We start from the raw sequence: 21450 nt of genomic DNA, 5'->3' as shown, positions 1-21450 counted from the left end.
TATTTTGTGCAACTTCAGGCACAATTCATGCCTCACTTGCTAACTTGTACAATGGCACAAAATATGGCACTTTGCCTAAGTTATGAATTTGGGGGAGCTCCCTTCACACATCTGTGCATTACCAGATACATCAAGAATGATGAAGGGCCCTCCTCTGGGCTTCCCACTTCTTCTGCTGATGCTGCATTTGTAGATGGATGAATTTAACGAGCAACTTTTTAGCTGAGCTAAGAGTGAAAATTGCATTCTAGTGCCACAGAAACCCCAAGAATGGCTTTGCTGGTCCTCTCCAGGGCTACAACATACTGCATGAGCAGCAACCACGTGGAAATGAAGGATGGGCTGTCCTGCACCATTCTTATCAAGAGCAGCCAGTTGCACATAAAGAAAATGGTCTTAATTAGGATGAGCTGCAATGTTCTGAAAGCATGATGCACAAGGTTAATCACGAGTGTATTCTTCCCTTAGGGTCACCAGTAGGACTCACTGCTCTTTCACGTAGCTCTCCACAGACATTGCTTATCACAGCTCTTTCACAGTCAGTCTCTTAAGACCCTGCAAAAACTCCTTCAACTCACGTAAAAAAGCACTGCCTCCTCCATCTCCCCCAAGGCAGTACGTTGTTGGAAGAGAATGAGAATTAAAGCATTTCACTCTGTACTGTGAGCCCTCCAGTATTTCTCAGGGTTCACTGGGTTGCTAAGGGTCAACCACAGCCAGACACAAGCAGACTCTGCTATGCTTGGAGCCATCCAGACATAAGCCAGTTCCAACCTCAAAGCCACGTATTCACATTAGCATGGCGGAGAGTCCAAGTGAATGTACGTATTCCCTTGGAGTTAGTTTTGGACTCTGCAACATGTTAAAGAGTTACTTGATTTCAAGGCAAAGTGGGAACCCATTTGAGCTGGGAGTTGTGCAGACACAAAGAAAAGACACGATGAGCTTTGTCCTCAAACACTTCTTGTCTGGGAGAAGATTTTATCCACAGATCTAGTTCCCATCCTCATTCCTGCTTACTTTTCATACTGCTTCTTTTTAATTAGAGGTTTCTCAACAACAGACGAGTGGCCCAGAGTCCCCAAGGCCCATGGTCAGCAGTCTGCAGATCATCTAGGGACTGTATGGAGCCTCATGTCCAACAGGAAGCCCACGTGCCCCACTACCCAGTCACTCTTCTACTGGATAAAAAGGTCATTCAGATATTTCAGAGACAGCAATTAGCCCTGTATCATAACATCTTAACACGAGTCGGCAGCCAAAAGGGCGAACTACCTTTTGGGGTGCATTAGTCTGGAAGGCACGTCCTATAAGGAGAGGATGAGGACACTTTTATGTTGTCCTTAGTCTCACACTTGGAATGGAGGAGGCCAAGAGGCAACCAAACGGCTCTCTGCAACCTCCTAAAGAAGGGAACAGGAAAGGGATGAGATGATGAGATGAATCTGCCCAGACTAAGCAGCCCTAGTGACATTCAGACATTATGTCTTACATACAAACTTGGCTACTACACAGTCAGCCTAACTTGCCTAGTTTATTATGGTTTATGGAGAAAGCAGGGGATATCTGCCAAGCAGCAAGAGCTTCTCCTTCATTTCCAGCTCTGCTGAACAATCCCTTATCTTCACTTTCTGTTCTTTATGATCAGATGCTACAGTAGTTCACACATAACCACACTGGCTGGCTTTGTCCACTGGAGATGAAGCCATTAGAGAGGACACACACGCATACGTGCATGCACACTGACATCCACCAGCCTCAAACACCAGACTAGCAGGAGGGGTAAGAACATTTCCTGGAAAGAAGTTCAGGGTACAATTAACCTCTACAAATATGATTATCTTGGGTGATTTGTCAAATCAAATTATTGTAAGCCTATGCTGAAAAGCCATCGGCTGATCTGTGCTTCAATTCATCCTGTACTTTCTGGATCTGTGAGTTCAGCAGATTCCTTCCATATCATCACTATTTCCTATCCTTCCTCCTGGTCCCTTCTTACACTTCAGTGCTGGGAAATGGACCAAACTGTTCAACAAAGTTCACTGTCTGAAGTGGCGATCAATTTAAAGAAACTATTCTTCATTTAGTCCCATTTACTCTAAATAGAGGCAACGTGCAGATGCAGATGTTCACAGAGAATCAATGCTAAGACTTTGGACCAGTATATTCAGAAGGGCTCAGCACACACAACTGCAGCCAGATCTGCAGCTTGTTAGCCAACGAACACTTACAGAAATTGGTCCTGATGGAGAGACCTGCATGGAAGCAGATCTCTTACTTGGCCCTAATGCTCACTTTTGAACATTTGAGAATGTGGGGGCAGCTACTCAGTTCATAAAATCTCCTGTAGCTCCCTTGAAGTCAATGGAACAATAACAATTTACACTAGCTGAGTTTCTGCATCCTGGCTGTGAGCTATTTGGAACAACTACACCATAATGATTATTACAGATATTTCAGATCACTCGTGTGAGATGGATAGGAGAACACCACTGCACAGGAAAATAGAGTTGGTTTGCTATGATTTCCAAAGAATTATGGACCCATATCTTGCAAACATTTACACATGTTTAGCTTTATTCATGTGGGTTGTTCCATTACACCCGTGCGCCAGATAAACTAATGTAGATGTCTGCAGAACTGAGGTTAAACCTTGTGAAAACACAAGTGAGTTCTAAATATTTTTGTAGGTATGCTCAGTTGCCTCATATTCGGCCTGCAAGGCATGTCATCTTACCATGCTTCTCTTCCTAACTTCCCATTTATCTAAGCAGGTATCACAGGAGAAGCCAAACACAGACGGTATCATGATAAAACTCAGGAAGAAGTGATTATCTGACCAAACTCTTAATCTAGAAAACACCCACCCCTTTGGGTCTAATGTATCCAAGAGCTGACATCTGCTTGTGAACAAGGAATTACCTGGGTAACTAACGTATATTCACAAAGATGATGCAAAGAAAGGAAGTTACTTTTTAAAGGCAGCAGGTTTGGGGCTAGAATCCAGGCATTCAGTCCAGGCTTTCGTCTCTGAAAGACCATTAACCCCTTTCTATGATTACAGAGAATCTGGGCACTGAGGACGCCTGCCACAAGCACGCAGCAGGGCACTGGCACAGAAGGAATGACTTCTGCTCTGAATTTTAAGTCACAATTCCTCGAAACCAAGACAAATCAATCCTGGCATCCACAGGAGCAGGGAGCTGCTGGTAGCCAGGACAGCCCTGATGGATGACGTCCCCGGGAACCCATCTCAACATAGGCCTGCTCTGGTGGGAAAAATGCTTTGCCTCCTAGATGTCCTTGGCAAAGGCAGGTATTGGGCACACTCCCCATCCCCAGAAGCGCCGGGTCCGTGGGAGACACGTCATCACCAGCAACTGTGCAACATCTTTCAACTCAGAGGACAAAAGACAGATTCCCTGAATAAACAGAGAAGGATTAAGCCAAGTGGTAAATGGATTCCAGGGCAGCCCTGGGATCTGTGCTGACGAGGAAAGCCAGTGCCAGGTAGCCAACCCAGAGCTTGTATGGAGAGGTTATCACTTCTCTCTTTTCTTCAAAACTGTAAATAGAACCCAAACATCGCTTGGGCCATGTTAGGAAGATAAGGTGAATCTCTCCCATCCCTTGCACAGCCTGAAATAGAAGCCCCACTGCTTCCCATACTGAGCATCAGACATAGCAAGCTGACATTTAGCAGTAGGGAAAATTACCCAAACAACAAACGGTCTCCATCTCTCTTTCTCCCTCCCTTCCCCTGGTCCCCTGGAAAATACTCATAAAGTGAAGTGGAAAACAAAACAAAACAAAAAACAGCACCCAAACCCCAACAACCAAAACCCAACCCTCCTTGGGCTATGGAAACAACATGTAGAGCAGAACAGTGAGTCAGGCTCTGCTAACTGAGCAGTGCCACCAGTCCTAAAGCGGAGATGATTCACCAAAGCAATGACAGCTAGAAGGTAGAAGGGACCAGAGAGAGGGTGGGGAAGGCAAGTTGCATCCAAGAAGGGGAGGAAATAAGAAATGAAACAGTTCCGGGTGCTGTGCACCTTGCTCTTCATCAAACAGCACTCAGCTGGAACTGACTCAGGATGATTCACTTGATAATGGTGAAATTATTCCCTTGGTGTTCTGTCCAGCCCCTTTTTTAAGAGGAGGATGGAAGAACAGATGTAAGACTTCAATCCATCCCCGTTCCCTGACCTTCTCTCTCTGCGGATGCTCAGTGCAGCCTCCCCTCCCTGCTGCCTCTGTATCCACTGCTCCATTCCCGCAGCCATCCACTGGAACTGAGGCAGCAGTGCTCTGTTTTCCCCATAAAAGATGCCTTCAAGGAGATGAGAAAAGCAGGACCTGCCGAGGAGCACGGCATGCCATGGGGAGGCCCTCCTGGATGCCACTGGCACAGAAAACACACTGTCACAGAAGACAGGGAGGAGGATGCCTGGAGGGAGACTCTGCTTGCCAGAGAGCTCCCCTGCTATCCTCCCTGCATCCTTCCTCCTCAGCTCTCCCCTCTCCTTTTATCTAAAATTCAACGACAAAAGTCTTGCTCTGACAAAAACACAACATAGATATAAATAAATAAATATTTAAACCAAAGAAAAACCAACAAAAAACACCTCCCTCTCGAGCTCACAATGAGAGCTGTAAAACCTTTTTCAGCTTGGAAAATTCTCCTGGTCAGTTTTTCCTACTGTTTAATCCCCGCTTTGAGTTACACAGAATGAGTAAACACATTTTATAAGGTTCTAATTCATACCTAACCCATACAGTTTATAGCTTAACATAGTAAAATATACAGAGACACACACTTTTTATACATACATATATACACATTCACACACATGTGTATAAAACAGCCTTGGTCCCACTCCTGTGAGCCTCCCAGCAGCAGGTATGATGGCTCTGACATGTGCTGGGCTATGAAAGCAGCCTGGCATACTTAGGTGTGAGCAGGCTGGCCTGGGGAGCTGCTTCCGTTCCAGATTCCTACAACCTCCTTTGTAATAAATAATTAGTCTGTCTCATTAGGGAACCAATGAGATTCACCTCTCAGTCCCTGGAGAGCTAAGAAAGGCCACCACGTGGTATATCCCAGGGACAGCAGATGTAGACCCAATGGCTTTGTCACCTGGCTGTCACCTGAAAGCAGATCTTTACTAGTTTTGGCTAAAGAGTTGCCTTTAGCATCACTCTGAACGCGGCTTCTCTTGAGCTTTTGTGCTCTTAGGAGCACAACATGAACACAACACGAAGCAATGTGTGGCAGCTGAGAGGCTCAAAGTCATCCCTGAAACCTCTGAGCATGAAGACAAGATGGCACCACCAACCCCTTCCAACAGCAGTTTGCTGGTGATGATGGCCACAGTTGGCTGAACCCAGGGGAATAATGCTGTGTCCATCCCTGTTGTTATTTCTCCCTATTCTCCTTATTCTTTCTGCCTGTTGTTGCTTCAGTTTTTCAAGAGCAGACTTTGGTTTCAAGACTCAGCTTATTCTGGGAGGTTTTCAGCCACGCAGCCCTTCCAAAGGTGTGGAAAAACACTGCAGGTCCTCAAGGTGAAATCATCAGCATAATGAAGACCCAGCCCGGTCAGTTTGCTGATAGCTTGCATCACATGAAGGCAAAGACAAAAGCCATTGTTCAAGTGAGTGGTTGGAAGCTGCTTCCAGGCACACCAAATGTGAGATGTGGGCTCTGGGCCCCATCGTGCTATTCTCATTTTCCTCCTCCTCTGAGAAAATAAAACGAATGTTTATTTCCTGAAAGTTCTGCTTGGAGAAAGGGCAAAACTCTCCTCTGGGAGCCAGGCGGCTGGAAAGGGATGGCAAAAGGCAAATATTTGCTGAATTTGTCAATGAGCTCTTATTCCATTTTTCTTATTAATATTTATTTAGACATAATGTGAGGGGAAACCTGCTCAGACCGCAGCAATGTGGGAGATTCTACTGTTATTCTCCTCATGCCAGCTTCTGGTGGGGGGTGGGGAGGAGAAGGAAAAATGGGGGCTCATGTGCAATTCAGAGAAAGCCACGGGCCTTTGTGTTGACTTAGCAGAAGATTGGATGCCCCAAGAAAGTCACTGCATCTCCGGACCACGTGATGGGGCAAAGAGGTTGAACAGCACGGCCCTCTGTGCCAATATTCAAGGCACAGGTGTAGCTTTGGGAGAGAAATGATCTCATTATAGGTCGTTTTTCTTTTGTGGTAAGGAATCACTAATGACATGGAGACAAGCAGAATAAACTGCAAGCCCAGGTTGAGCAAATTGTGTGTGACGAACCTGATGTATTTCTTCAGTGAGACAGTTCATTCCCCAGACATGAGGAGCGTGGTACCATTTAATTTATCTGGGTATCGAGAGGCACCAGCCACGACACGACATGGGTAGTTATTAGCTAAGCTTGAAAAGATGGGAATTAACAGAAGAATTATGCATTGGGTGAGGAACTGAGTAATGGACAGGCAGAAACAGGTACTGCTGAAAAGAGAGTAATGGGAATTGAGTTATAAAGAGTGGAGTTCCTCAATGATCAGCTCTGTAATCAGTCTTATTTCTCACTGGAAATACAACAAGGATTTTAGCACCAATGAAGTGGAATGCGTTATGGGTGCACAACAGATCAGTGTCAGCAAAGAGAAAGTAAAAGATCCTGAGGACTACAGTAAAAAAAGTTGACTGGATTTTAATATTTAGAAATGCACATTAGCTTGAAGATGGACATTGGCATAGTTCTTTTGTTACTAGGAAGCTCTGCAGAGAGGAAGAGGAGAAATGCCTGGATGAATCAGTTGACTGCAATACAAGCAGGTGATGCCGGCTGAGAGCTGGAGGGAAGTCTCAGATCTATCTATCTATCTATCTATCTATCTATCTATCTATCAAGAATGCTAAGAGCTGGTGTACAAATAACCACTGCTTGGTAGTAGAAACCCCATCTGACTGCAGTGACCAAGATGAAAGCCTTGGGTGCAACTCCATGTGGGCACAGCTCTAAGGGCTCCCAGACTGGAGGGCCATGGCTGTAAGCACATCCCCTGTTGCCCTCCACTGGATATAGAGAGAATGCCATGCTGCTGTGTCAAGTCTGGGGACATCACATCCTAGAAACGTCTCCTCTTTCAGCCCGGGGAATGGTCTGTGCTCTGGGAATAGAGCAGATGAACTCGAGCTCTGTTTTTGCTCCGACTGTCTCTTGTGTAGCAACAGCTGGGGGACATAGGTTTGCTCAAACCACAGCCAGACGATTGGAAAATAAAAATGATATTCATATATTAATTAACATCTGCTTGTCTAATTACACGATACAATGTGCATGCATGATTTTTGTTCTCTTCATATTTTATGCATTGAACGAAAACTAAACAAACGCTGGAAAAGCAACACTGCTACAGCAAATAAACAAACGCTGCCTAAGTTTGCACTTATAACACTCAGTGACACATTGACTTAATGAGCATGTAAGGAGGGGGACAGGGCTGAACCATGACAATAAAGATGGCAGTGACACTCAGTTGGGCCTGGCGTGCTGCCTGGTCCAACCTTCCTCATTAAACTGGGTTTCCCTCTGTATATATTCTTTAAGAAAAAAAATAAGTCATGATTTGTAAAACCGAGCAGCCTGGGTCCCATTTGAGCCAATGAGGGTTCAAGGACCACCAGGTGGTAGCACGCTATCCCACATGAGCGTGTATGGCTGTCCCCATGCGGGTGGCACAAATGGGAGAGGAACATCTCATGGCCACCAGGGAGGTGACAAAAGATGCTGTGCATCTGCAGAGAGACAGCCCTGAGCTCACAGCCTCCTCCCACCAACAACAGTGGAGCAAAGAAGCCCTGCAGGTAGCACGGTGTCAGCAGACGGCCTCATGCACTTCACTGAAAAGCCCATATGTTCTGCTCTGACAGCGCTGCCAAACCTGAACCTGAATTCGGGCTGAAATTTTCCACACTGGGTATCTGCCTCAGGCTGAATTTTCTTTGGAAAGTTTCAGATCAAACAAATCCAGGTAATTCCAAGCAGGCAGTTGGGAAATATACAGTTTTCCTTCTGTAAAAAAAAATATGCAGAAAAAAACTAAACCAACTTACAACTTTGGTTGTGAAGCCTCAGTGTTTCTGTTGTTCAGAGCAGGGACTCAGCATTTGGCTGATTGCTCGCCGTGTTGAAGATATGGCTTTGTCACCTCTGTATAACTACAGCTAAACTGTCACACAAACAACCAGCTCATATTGAGACTGCTACTGCATTCACAGCCAAGGTATTACAACTGAAATAAAGATGGAACTGAGCTTCAGGGAGGAGCATGAGATGCCAGTCAGTAAGTTTCAACTAAACAGGACAAAACTGCAAACCATCAGCACATCTTCCTCAGAGCTACAGGGGGTATTGGTATGTGGTACCATCAGTGACAGCCCATGGCTCAGCTGTGGGCACCAAAATATCAGGTAGAGCAAAAAGTTACATGATCACCTGCTAGATGAACTTCACCATAATCTCACTACCTTCTAGCACCGAGAGAAGCTTAAATCTCACTTCCTATGTTGGGTTGGGACCCTTAGTAGACAGAGACTGCCTTGTATCTCTACCTGCTCTGTGGTTCAACAAATGACCCCAGTCTTCAGGGCTACCATGTGATCCTTTGCCAACAGCAGGAAACGTGTTGGGAAGAAGAACAGAGAGAAACCCTGGAATTTTGCTGTAACCAACATTCCCAAGGAGACAACAGTCATGTGAACCTCCCGAGGATGGCGCAACTGGTTGCGTGTCAGGGGTTTGGGAAGGGGCAGTGGGAGCTGGCAGGGTGGGCGGCTGCTCAAAGGAAACCACAGAGGACTGCCTTGAAGGATTCCATGCATACCTCCTAGATATGCCGGTGTGGTTACAAAATCCCTGCCTGGCACCCAGGGTGGTTGGGGAGGAAAGAAGAAAGGGAAAAACAAAACCCCAAACAACTGTTCATGGGACACATAGAGGGCTGCAAGTCCTGAGCTTTAACGAGACGCCGCAGGCACTTCTGCCTTGGAATTTGGGCTATGCTTGCGGTCCGTGAGGCGACTCGCTGAAGCCTTTGGTCACATTAAGCAACATTACATGATAATGCTGCAGCACTTTCAGGCTGAGGGAGAAGGAAAACAAAACAGATGACTCTGGATGGAAAGGCACTGCTGTAAACCTGGGAGGGAGAAGAACATTCCTTCGGATACTTTTCTTGGCTGGTCGTGTCCTCTCCTCCCTGCCTCCCACCTCTCTCCTTTCCCCCGCTCTTCCTCTTGGGGAATTGGTGACAGCAACTTTTTTTGTTGTTGTTTTTTTAATAATGGTTCCATATTAAATAGAAAGGAAGAGTGTGAAAGGCCATGCAGAGCGGTGGCAGCTAGACAGTGGAATCTGTAACTGAAGGGTGGAGCGCAAAGCATTGGAGAGGTGCCGGTTATTTATAGGGTATGAGAGAACACAAAAAATGTCTGGCCCCTTTAAGGCCCCTTAATCCAAACAACCAATGGAAAGAGGAAAAATAAAAAAAATAAAAAGGGGGAAAGAAAGAGGAGGGGGGAAAAAAAAGAAAAAAAAAAGTCTTCTCTGCACCCATGATGGGAATGTGGGCTGGAAACTCAATTTGGTCAATATTCATAGAGCAAATGGAGATCTTTGCACAGCAACCCTTGCAGAAGAGCCTGGGAGATGCAGCCGCCTGCTGCCTGCACTCTCACTTGGGCATGCACTAGTCAGAGGGGCCTCTAAAACACAAGGAGACCTCAAGGCAAAGAGGTGCCACACAAAGCCGCTGCAGTTTTGCTCTTTGGACAAAACTCCTGATTTCTTTTGTTCCAGAAGAGATGCATGAGGTTATGCCTATCTCCTCTAAGCAGTCATACAGGAATTGCAAGGAGGTCCTGAAGGACGCTCAGCAGTTGGGTGATTTAGTGTACAACAAAGTGGATAAGTCATCAGCTTCAGAGAGCGTACACCTGGAACCAGAGAAACCGAAGACAGACAATTCTTTGGATAGAAATGGGTTAGTAAAGAGATTCAAGAGCTCGAGTGGATGACAGTGACACTAAATCCTCAGGTCTTTTCACAACCCCAGCTCTTATTCCCTAGGATTCTGTTGAACCCATGAGCCTTCACTAATAGGTTTCATTCTTCTCTGCCAGTATCAAATAACAAATGTCAGATCTCATATGGGAACCACTAACAACATAAAAATAAGATTTATATGGAAAGATGAAGTTCAAAAGAACAGTTACAAAACACAGAAAGCCTTTGTTTGTACCCAATGACAAACAAATAAAACAAAGTTCAAAACACTCCTGGTCAGGACTGGGCTCACCATCGCTCACGACCTTCTCCCACCATCGCTGCCATTTGAAGTGCAAGACGCTGGCTACAAATTAAGTCACTGAAACAGAGGAAAATGCTTCCCTGATGTGTAAATAAGAAAAGGCTCAACAGCATTAGCTAATCCCAGACTTCAACTGATTGCTTTTGGTTCAAACTCTATGCTAATACTCCCTCTAGCTCTTCTTTCAACAAAGACAAGAGCTCCAAAGTTTTAAACCTGCTCGCCTTCCAACCTCGTGAGAAGGACAACAGTGTCATAATGCCAATGTTATAATGTCAGCTGTCAGTTAGTGCCGGGTTTGTTGTTTTGTTGTTGTTGTGTTTTTTTTCTTTTTTTCTATAGAAAAGCCTAAAGCAACTCAGATCTGGAAAAGTGGAGGAATGCTAACAAGACTTGGCCACAGGAGGGAGAAGCAAATCCTCCAGAGGCGTAAATCACTGCAGCTCTTTGGATGGGAGGCTGGAGCAGCACCAAGCAGAGCAGCAAGGAAGAGGGCTGAGCCTCTTCCTGCTTGTCCCAATGTGAATCCAGGAAACCCGCACCCCGGCTCTCCTCCTGCTCTGGACTTCAGCCACCAGTTCATCCTGCTCAGAGAATCTGTCAGCGCACCTCAGCCCTAGAAAACTGGGGCTCGAGCCAAGGCCCTCAAAAGGGAGCAAAGGAAGCATGGGAGACTGAGTCCAAAAGTGTCTTTCCGCTCTAAAGGTGAGCCCTCTGGAACATGCTGGAGTTGTGTTGGCTTTGCCGAGGGATGGCCTTCCAAGGGCTGTTTGATATGTGGAGTGAATGAAAACGTTACCCCCACATGATGATGTTCCAGCACCTTTCAGCACCAACTTGCCTTTTCCTTTATCTCTTTTTGTTTTAAATGCAGACTCTCGGGAAAGCAACTTAACAGACCAAGCTGCAAAGCAGAGACAGAATAGAATTGTCTTTTCTTTGGCTTCCAATACAAGAATGCAAAGCATTGTCTCTCTGGGAGGAGAATTAAGTATGGGCAAGTGTTTTGGCAAGAGAACCACAGAGGAGAATGGAAGGCGAGGATGAAGCGGGGGAAGAGGAGGGGAGGGAGAGCTGGGGGTCAGATGGATGGTTTGGTCTTTTATAAATCTTGGATGGGGAAGAGGCACACAGATGGCTTTGTGTTTTAAAATTATTCTAATAAATCAACTCCATAATCATAATCAAAATGCCCTTGTCTCCTTCTTCCCCCTCTTCTGTGTATCACAGCTGAGCAACGAGGCTAGAGTGTGTGTCTGGAGAGGGAATGGTGAACGCTCGGGACAAAAACTGGCTCCAGGCAAATGGCAAGGAGCAGCGTGCAAGTAGGCGTGCAAGCATGCATGCAAACGTGTGTGCAAATGTATATGCACAGGACCCATCCCAAGCACCTCACAACGTCAGCATGAGAGCAAGCAAAAGGCAACGCACAGGCAGGAAGGAGCACAAGGGGCCAAGGAGCAATGGGTGAATCATTTTCAGGGCAAGGGTGGGCACAACACCGCAGTTCTAGGATCACTTCTAAGCAGGAATGCACAAACATGTGTAGGAAGATGGTCTGAGCGTGAGAGCAAGCCTGCAACCATCCCCAAAGCAGGGAGCAATGCCGATGGCGGGGGAAGGAATGGGAAAAGGCAAGGTCTCATCTCTCCCAGGTGGGAGCGGACGTGCCGGGGAGGAATGCAGCGTCCCTGTTCCAGTGCTCGGCTTGGCTGCAAGGAAGGCGCAGCCTCTCCTCCCCCAGCAGGAGCCACTGGGCCTGGGCTGCGGGGGGAGTGGAGGCTCCCGCTGTCCGGGTTTTCCATTCGGAGCTCCACGTGGCACAAAATCCCATCGGTTTCCCTGCCAGAGGGAGCCAGGTGGAGAGAACAATAAAAAGCAGAAGGCGCGGGGCGGGGCGGGATGGTCCAGAGCGGATGCAGAGGATGGAATTAATCAGCTGTCCGGGAGGAATATTAGAGCTCTTCGGCTTGTCGTCAACGCCTTCTCCTCCTTCCCAAAGACAGACACAATGAGAGACCAAGGAACATTTCCTATTGTTACAGGGGATTTGTCCACAAGGTCCAGCCCCATGTGGAAGTCATTACCGGCTGGGAGTGGTAGGTATCTTGCACAGAACATGCAGAGAGATGGGATGGGGGAGGGCAATGGGGAAAAGTGGAGAGACTGGAGATGTTGTGTCCCTGTCTGCTTGATTTAGGCATCTCGAGGGAGACTGTCACCATAGCAGCCTGGCTTCCAGACCACGGATCACTGTGGGCTGAGGTACGAAGTGTTTTGCTCCATGTCACCCCTTGGGCCAAGCCAAAGCACTCCTACAAGAAGCCATCAAGGGCAGCTCCGCGCCAACAGGAACAGATCGCCAATTTCACTGCTGCTACCGAAAGGGGAAGGGAGGGACAATTACGTCAAGGTTCTCTCTTCCCTGCCTCCAACCCTCCCCAGACACAACAGCAAAGAGTGGCTGCGGCAACAGATGTACAAAGCAGGAGGTAAGGAGTGGATCGCTGCCCACCTGCACGTCCTCCTGCTCCAGCAGAACTTGGCCTTCGAAACCATCCATGAAAGAACGTAATTATCCGTGGGTGAAAGCCCAGGACTGAGTGATCAGAGGGAACTGACACCTCCACGCTCCCATGGGAAGCAGATCCTCTTAGACACATGTTACATCTAAGCTTGGTTGTTTCACACTAAATCATACTTAAAGTCAGCAGCATCTCCAGAAGTGGTGACGTAACACCCTCCGGACAGCCAGCACCATGCTCGGAGGAAAAGGGTACCTCAGAAATCATGAGAAATCAACATCTAGGCAAAACACAACCTGCCACAGGACAAAGCCGCCTCTCCAGGCCTCCCAAATTCCTCACAGCTTTCCCAGCCACGGAGGAGCAGACAGAGTCAGTCATAATAATAATCTCTTTAAGCCTAGTTTGGCCATCTGGCCTGACAGAAACCACATCATGCACCGCAACGGGGACCAAGAGCTGGGGGCCAGGAATGGTTGTCCCAGGATCTCAAACCATGCTGAACAACCAGCATTTAGGCTGCCAGGAAAGGGAGGTGCCACGTCAACCTGGACGACAATTGGGGCACTCATACAACTTCTTTAAATGCTTTCCTTTCTTGAGCTAACTCTCCAACACCATTCGACACCCAAATGCATAAGAAAGGAGCAATCCCAGCTCTGAAAGTCATCCATCGATACCATAATGGTTGATTTTTATCAGGTTTTCACCTCCAATGACAACTGCCTCCCCAGAGCCTCCTTTGCAGGAGGGGTTAAGCAGATTTCTTTCTCCAGCCCACAGTTTCAGCCCAACCCAACACACCATTGCTTGCCTGCATCAAGTTTGGCACACAAAGAAATCCTCCCAAAAATCAATGCTATGATGCTGGGCTGCTCTTTTCAATAAATAAATACATAGAAATACTGTTTGTTCTTCCAAGGAAGATGAACACTGGGAAGATCAGCATGCTCAGCTCGTTTATCTCTAAGAAATTTCTTCTTAATTGAGCTGGGTGTCCCTCCCCGCAGGCCAGCGCTCAGCTGGGCACTTTTACAAGTATGAAGGCTGCAGCTTTTTCTTGTAAATGGTGTGAATGTTCTCCTCTATTTATGTCCTACAAGAACTCATTTTTACGAACATTTATGCATCATAACACATTGCTCTGATCCTGCAAAATCCCTACAAGGGCACAGCTTTGTGTATGCCTGAGATCTCCCTGGCTTCACTGAGCTATTCATCTGCAGCTCGCTGAAGAGGCTTGAAGTTGTACTTATTTTTTATGTATGTGGAAAAATTATTACATAGCAACAGGGTTCAAACAAGAGCCCTCAGATTCATCTGATGCCCGATCACAGCCTACCATGGAAATAGGGGATGGGAAATATAATAAGACACTATCAAAAAACATCCTCAAACATTTCAGGTTATTAAAAAATCTCTCTTTGTAAGCTCTGAAACTCTTAAAATCATTACAGCGTACCCTTATGAAGTTAGACTTGAAAGTAGCTCATATTTAACTTAAAATTGCATTGTTCCAATTATATCTACAAAATACACACAACGTACACATGTACAAAAGGTATTATTGCATTGTAAAATGCATATTTACATTATTTAAATTAAATCTAAAATTAAAGTCATACTAAGACTAAATGCACTTGTTTGCCATATGTCTTGGTAGGGCGCACCACGCTCATTCCTTAAGACCAAAGAACACACAAAATGGAGAATAAGTACTGAACTCTTTTCTCTTCTCTTTTCTCTTTTTTAGCTCTTTTCTCTTTAAACCTTTCCCCCCCAGCCCTCCCTTTTCGAAGTTCTTAGGCAACTTTTGTAATGCTATGCACGTATTCCCTACGGAGGAACCAAAGATGTTATGAAAGCAGAGGACAGCTCTATGGGGACAATGCATCGCCCTGTCCATGTGGCATGGACTGCAGAGGCCCAAAGGCACTGGGATGCACAAAGGCACCTCCAGGGCTGCTTGGATGCTCCATGCTGCAACCTCAGTATTTTGCACGTGGGTCTTCTCCTATGACAACAATGAGGCTATGTGGGAGGGGCAGGAGCCAGGACCCCGTTGGCACCTGGACACGAGGCCACACTTCACCCCAATCAAATGTCAGTGGGACACAGCCTGTCTCCAGCCCCAAATATCTCCCACCTCCGTCTCTTGTGCTCCCCCTGCACACCGAGTGTTCCTCTCTCTTGCGTCTCTCTCTCTTTCATTCTCCTACCACAGCTGGTTAAAATTATGCTGGAATTTTGTTTTTCTGTCAAGTGAATTTGGACCTGGTAAATCCCTCCCAGCCATTCCAGTGGCCTCCCAGCGAACATCGAGGCTGCATGTAATATACATGATTTAAGAAAGGTGCTGCTGGAGCTATTTCCAAGCACGTTCATGATCGAGGGCCTGGGGCAGCCAAAGGGGTTCCTGCACTTGCAGACACCCAGGGCCCATGAGGGACTGTGGGGTTTTTGCATTCAGAGTGGATGGGGGCAGGAGGGGAGGGATGCAGGCATGTCATGTCAGCTGGAGCAGCTCACCTTGCATGGACAATGCACGGAATCACAGCAAAACAAAACAGAAACATCCCAGGCTTGGAGAAATCCCAGTGCTTTTGTCTTGAGAGACCACAGGAGCAAACATGAAAACCCTCCGGTGAGCCAAGCCAATGGGGAGCTGTGGTACAGCAGGAGCAGGACACGTTCTTGGCTGACCAGGGAAGGGAAGGTCTTTCAAAACCATATAATAATAAATCAAGGGTACTTGTGCACGTAGGCGCACACGTGCACCTGTGCACGTGCTGGGCACAAAACCTCAGGTTCTGTCTGTCCTCAGCAGTGCTAGAGCCGCTTTGCACTCAAGGCAGCAGAGCAGAGTGCACAAAGCTTGGCTGGCATTGGGCAGCAGTGGTGGGAACTGACCCTGAGTTGTGTCCCAGGCACCCCACTGCTCCCCTCCACTGCTGTGGTGGGGAACCAAAGGCACAAAGAGCCCCAAACTGGTGACCCTTCACCAACAAAAGGCTTTGGGCCACCCTCATTGAGATACAGCAGTTCCCAAAAGACCAGGCTGCAATTATGAGCAGAACTGGTTGGGAATATTAGGTCAAAACCAGTTCTCCAGCAAAACAAATCCCCTTCTGGTTAAAAATAACAGGTTTAGAAGTAGTGTAGAGTTCAATGAAATTTTGGTTCGAGGGAAACAAAGCAAGGCAATGCCTTTGATAGTGTTGAAACTGCCCCATTACAACATCTTTGGAATGGAACAATGCTATTTTAGCCTTCAAAGTGAGTTCTTTTAAACAAAAATCACTGATCATTAACAATACTAGGTTTTAAAAAGGTCAGGAAGAGAAACGCTTCTCACTTTCACTCAACTAGATTAACCCCAAATGGATTTTACTGGGGTGCAGGGAGAGAAGGTAAGAGGCTATACAGGGGAGATTTAATATAAGGAATTTTTCAGGTGACTACAGTAAGGAAAGGAGGGGAACTGTTCCTTTTTGGTGTAATTAACACCAAAATACACACACTTTGTGCATATAGATCAGTGCACATAGACACCATCCCATCCCTGGAGGTTTCATCAAGGACAGGGTGGACGTGGCACTGAGTGACATGGGATGGTGGGGATGGGTTGATGGTTGGATTTGGTGTTGATAGTGGTCTTTCCAGCCTTAATGATTCTATGATACTATGCAACCCCTCTTTTCCTCAGAGCTGCCCCTGGGGTTCACTAATTGTGCTGGGCACGTGGACAGCAACAGCCCATGAGCAAAGAAAACGGAGAAGGAGGATCTAAGGGCAAAGAACTTCACTTAAAGTCCCATAAAGGGTCAGCAGCAAATCTGCAATCAGGACTAGCTCTGTGCATCACGCCAAATACGGGAAGGAAAAGGCATTTATAAGGTGATGAGTGAACAAAGAGCTGTCTACACTGGGCTGGGCTGGATGTGAGAACCAGAGAGATGAGAGAGCCTGCATGTGTGTGTGGACATACACACACCCATACCCTCCTCCGGGTGGGGTGAGCAACCATCAATGAAACTACCCAGAAATGTAATGGAAAAAAAAAAAGGAAAAACAAAAGAAAACAAAGACTGAACCTCGTTACCAGTCTGTGTTTCCTCTCCCTGCCCCAAACACAGCAATAAAAATAGTAAATGAACTTTGAGATATTTTTTTCCTCTTAGTCTAGTATAAGCTTCAGATGATATGAGAGGCTTTTATATATAATCTAGATTTATGGCTTTTTTGTTTTGCAGCTGAAATGCTGGGTTATGAAAGAAAAGGAAGTTGTGTTTTGGTTGTAAATAGAAAACATGCAAATAGAAAATCATTTAGATGCTAGTTCTGCAGCTTTGCTCCATGCCTTTCTGTATTTATATATATATACATATGCACCTCCACTCAAAGACAGAGAAACAAACCCCATGCTTGTACGTCACATTTCAATATATCTATGCATACTAAGAGAGAATCCACTTACTGGCTCTATTTGGTTTGACAACCCGCCAGTAAAAAGCCAAAATGTCAGTAAACACGGTGGATGCCGTCACTGTTTTCTCTTTGCAGGTTGGTTTCCCTGGTGTACAAAGGTCAGCTCCAGCTCCAACATAAATTATTGCTGCCTATTTGACTCATAATAACATATCCAAATAATAGCCAACACATGCTGGATGCTTTATGGATGAATAATTCCAATCCCAAAGAACGAGCAATTCAGAGCTTTTAGATGCAGAAAAAAGTGGGAGAAAAGCGTCCTTGCCCGCGTAGTGCAGAATGAACAACTTGTACAAGGCAGCACAGCACGCCTGCAGCATGAATGGCCCCGTGGCACATAGAAGGATGGGTGCACAGAGGCACAACCTCTGCTCAATCCTTGGATGCTTCCCCATCTTGGGGACACCGGGTGGGTGTAACGCATGGCTGCGCACCCAGCATAGGGTCATGTTGCTCCTGCAGAAATCCTATATACATCCTACATGCATTGTTTTTTAAACTCTGCATGCTATCAGAAAGTTTTTAATCTCCTGCCTGCCCTGCAGGACCCGCTGCCACCGAGCTGCCCTGCATCCCTCCCACACATGCAGTGCACAGCCCCACACTGTCTTACAGCCTGCCTGTTCTCTACACTCTCTGACTCCAGCCTGGACATGTAAATAATGACAGACCATTTCCACGGCTTTCCAGCCTATTACACCGCTCTTTGGACCTTGCCTCCAATCTGAACAGCAAACCTGTGTCCCTGCGTGACCCCCCTGGTGCAGCCAAAGCAAACCAACGTGCTATATTTGTTTTCCAAGCCCGGGCCAGGAACGATTCCCGTAAGGCTCAGCCTGGCTTAATGGAGTTGTGTCTGTGCTGTGCCTCTAAGCCTACATTTGGCAGCGGGGCTGCCTGGCTGGGGCGGGATGCAGCCGTGTTTGCCGAAGGTAACTCCAGTGGTGGTGGTGGGGAGGGGAGGAAGGAAAAACAAAGGGAGATGAAGGAAAACCAGGAGGAGGAGGAGGAGGAGGGGCAGCCGGAGGGTGCTCCCGATCTTCCCAACGTATCACGGCTGTTCGGAGACAACACTTGGCTGTACAGCAGGCTTCCAGAGGACAGCTGGGGCTGCAGCCCAGAGCGGGACCTCCTCACCCGTCTGCGTCACTGCACTGTGCTCATCCCAATGGCCTTGTGCTCAGTGCCCCTGGCAGCCAGGATGTGTCCTTGGCTGTGCCCACATGGGGCTGGATGGTGGCTGGGGTGCACCCTGGAGCGGTGGGGTTCTGCTCCCAGACAAAATCCTGAGATTTCTTCCCATTGGAGTCACACCATGCTGGTGAAGCCTCTCACCCAGCATCTGTTTTAACACAAAGGTCTTCAATTTGTAGTACAATAAGACCCAGGTACCACCAGAAAGCCACAAACGTGGACTCACACACTGATGCCCTCAACACCAGGGCACAGAGGCAGACTGTGCTGAGGAGCCAGCGCTCAGCAGAGGAACATGAAGGTTGGTCACACCAACTCTTGAGTCCATGGTCACAGCCTGCACTTCGTCGGAGGCACCAACTAGATTCACAGCAAGTCCCACTAAATGCAGCAGTGAGGTGCACAGAGAGATGGACACTTGCTACCCTGTGCCACCCAGGAAAACTTCTGGGAGGATGAGGAGATTGTGGCTATCAGGAAAGTCCAGGTTCTGCTGACTGCTGAAATGGGTCCAGAGCAAAGTAGAAGGAAGGAGACACTGAATCTGCAATGTTTGGCTCGAGCCAGAGCAGAAGCTGAGCCTGCTCAAAGTTTGGATGGATTCAGCTTGGGAAAAGATTCAACTTATTAGGAAGAGAATGGCCATCATGTCTGGGCCCAGAACTGAAGTGCTATTGATATGCACTGCTTAAATTCCAGGTTTTGCTGGACATGTTGGTGGAGCTGTCCCTGTCCTTCTTCACTATGAGCCGGGCATTACGTGGCTTTGCTGTGGGAGAGGAGCACTCGCAATGTGTGGAGGGCTTTGAGCATCCCAGAGGGACCTCTTCCTCCCAGGCTTCTGAGGGCTGGTGGTGGGCAGAGGAGCATCAAGACAGGCCCAAGTGCTACAGAGCTGCCGCAGCCCCCATCCCTCAGCAGCACAGGCCAGCAGGAAGAGGCTCCCCAACTTTTCACGCTAAATTTACTACGTTTCTACTCAAACAAAATCTCTGCTACAACAAAGTGGATGTTTTGGTAGCTATACCCAGCATGACACCGGGCAAGCAAAAGCAAAGCCCCGACCACCTCTACCTTCTCTCATCCTGCTATGGGAACGGGGCAGCGTGGTACTTGCTGTGACTCCTAAAGGACGCTGGGGTGCAGCTCCCCAACTCTAGGTGGGCACAGGAGTACAACTGCATCCACTTAATGCCAGCTCTGGGGAAGGAAGAAGGGACGTGATGGTCCTGGAGCCGTTCGGCACCGCACGGCTGCAAATGGCAGCGCTGGGGCTGCTGTGTTCAGAGCGACCCAGACGGGGCCCCTTCAGCTTCCCGGCCAAGGCAGGACGCAGCAGCCCAGCTGCTCAGGCTTGGCTTCTCCTTGCATGGCAGCTGGGGGGGGAGAGCCAAGCATGGGGAGGGACGGGAAGCGCACACGGGGGCTGCAGGCATTGCCCCCTCCACAGGTTGGAAATAAATAAGAAAGAAATGAAGGGCGAGTAATTAGAAGGTGAAATCAGGACGTAAAAGGAGCAGAAAATCATCTCATAGGGTGCTTTTTCTTCTTCTTTTTTTTTAAAAAAAGGTTTCACCAAGATTTCTGCTTTACCCCAGGGTGTCCTTTGCAAATCAGGCCTCACTGCGAAGGCTATTGGATACGGCTCTGACGTCAGCAGGGAAAAGGTCCCCAGACTCTCATTAGAAAGGGGAAGAAAAAAAAAAAAGCTTTTGTATTGTGTTTTTTTTTCTCCCCTGACCAATTTAACCTTTTCAGAACAACAAACGGGCTGGTGGCAGGAGGAGACCCAAGGAGTAGGGCTGAGCACTGGGCTGCCTACAACGATGGGTTTGCATTTAACCCATCACTGAGTAGTGCAGAGCTGCCCTGCACCCCATCCCCAGCACCAAGACTGCAGACCTGAGAGCAGGGAGGAGATGGATGAAGGGAAGTGGCTGAGAGCACCCAGCTGCAGTGCCTCGGATCCCTACACAGACATCCCACCCTTTATAGGAGATGCTTGGATGTTTCGCTGGAGCCTCACAAGTAGGTACTTTGCAGGAGGAGCACACAGTTACCAGCAGACACGTGTGCTGGGAAAGGAGCAGCTCCTCATTGCAAGCTGAGGGTGCCCCATTCCTGGAGGTGCCCAAGGCCAGGCTAGATGGGGCCCTGGGCAGCTTGACCTGGTGGGGGACAACAGCAGGGAGCTGGAAGTAGATGATCTCTGAGGTTTCTTCCAACCCATAGAGGCTGTTCAGGGAGTGGTGGGGTCACCGTCCCTGGAGGTGCTCAAGAACCATGTTGATGTGGCACCAAGGGACATGGTCAGTGGGCATGGTGCGATGGGTTGGGGGTTGGACTTAGTCTTTTCCAACATTAATGATTCTGTGACTCATTTAGAGCCCTCAGTTGTCATTCTGGGGAACCACAGATGTGGAGAGAGGCCCTAAGGAACCAGGCTCAGTGAAGAGGCTTGTTGAGGTTGTGTCCAAGCACAATAACAAATGTAACTTTCAAGATGTCTGAGGGTCACATCTCAAGGAAACAGTTGTTTTTTTTTCTGAATCAGAAAGATGAGGCTCAGCCTGCAATGTGTGGGATGGCAACAACCCACAGCTGCCCATTGCTGATTATTGGGGCCACAAGCGTGCAGCTCACAACTAGAAAAGCTGCTGAGAGCACAGATCTGCCAATGGAGATGGAGGCAGAAGGGGCCAGACTGCAGTCCTAAATCTGCCTGCCGCCCCTTGCTCTGGGTTGGGGATGCACACAGCTCCCTCCAGTCTTCCTGTACACCCTGCATCCCTCTCTCCCCTTTCTACCCGAGTTGCCCCTGCTCAGCTGCGCTGGCAAGTGAGGATGGACACTTAGCCAGGTCCCACCCCGCTGCATCCCTCC

General features: G+C 47.7%; 1 protein-coding gene and 1 long non-coding RNA gene across 3 annotated transcripts in view; one reads left to right on the top strand and one right to left on the bottom strand.

Annotated features, from left to right (window-relative positions):
• Window positions 1-21450, bottom strand: part of ASTN2 (astrotactin 2) — a 231119-nt gene that overhangs the window by 36700 nt on the left and 172969 nt on the right. The gene's annotated exons all lie outside the window — the stretch shown is intronic.
• Window positions 10810-11541, top strand: LOC146757463 (uncharacterized). Its single transcript, XR_014936174.1, has 2 exons — window positions 10810-11062; window positions 11232-11541. It is a non-coding gene; the product is annotated as an uncharacterized LOC146757463 (long non-coding RNA).

Source organism: Coturnix japonica, chromosome 21 (assembly GCF_054131305.1).
Source record: "Coturnix japonica strain WE chromosome 21, WE-NBRP24, whole genome shotgun sequence".
Classification (NCBI taxonomy): Eukaryota; Metazoa; Chordata; class Aves; order Galliformes; family Phasianidae; genus Coturnix; species Coturnix japonica.
This window is presented reverse-complemented; position numbering and strand designations above follow the sequence as displayed.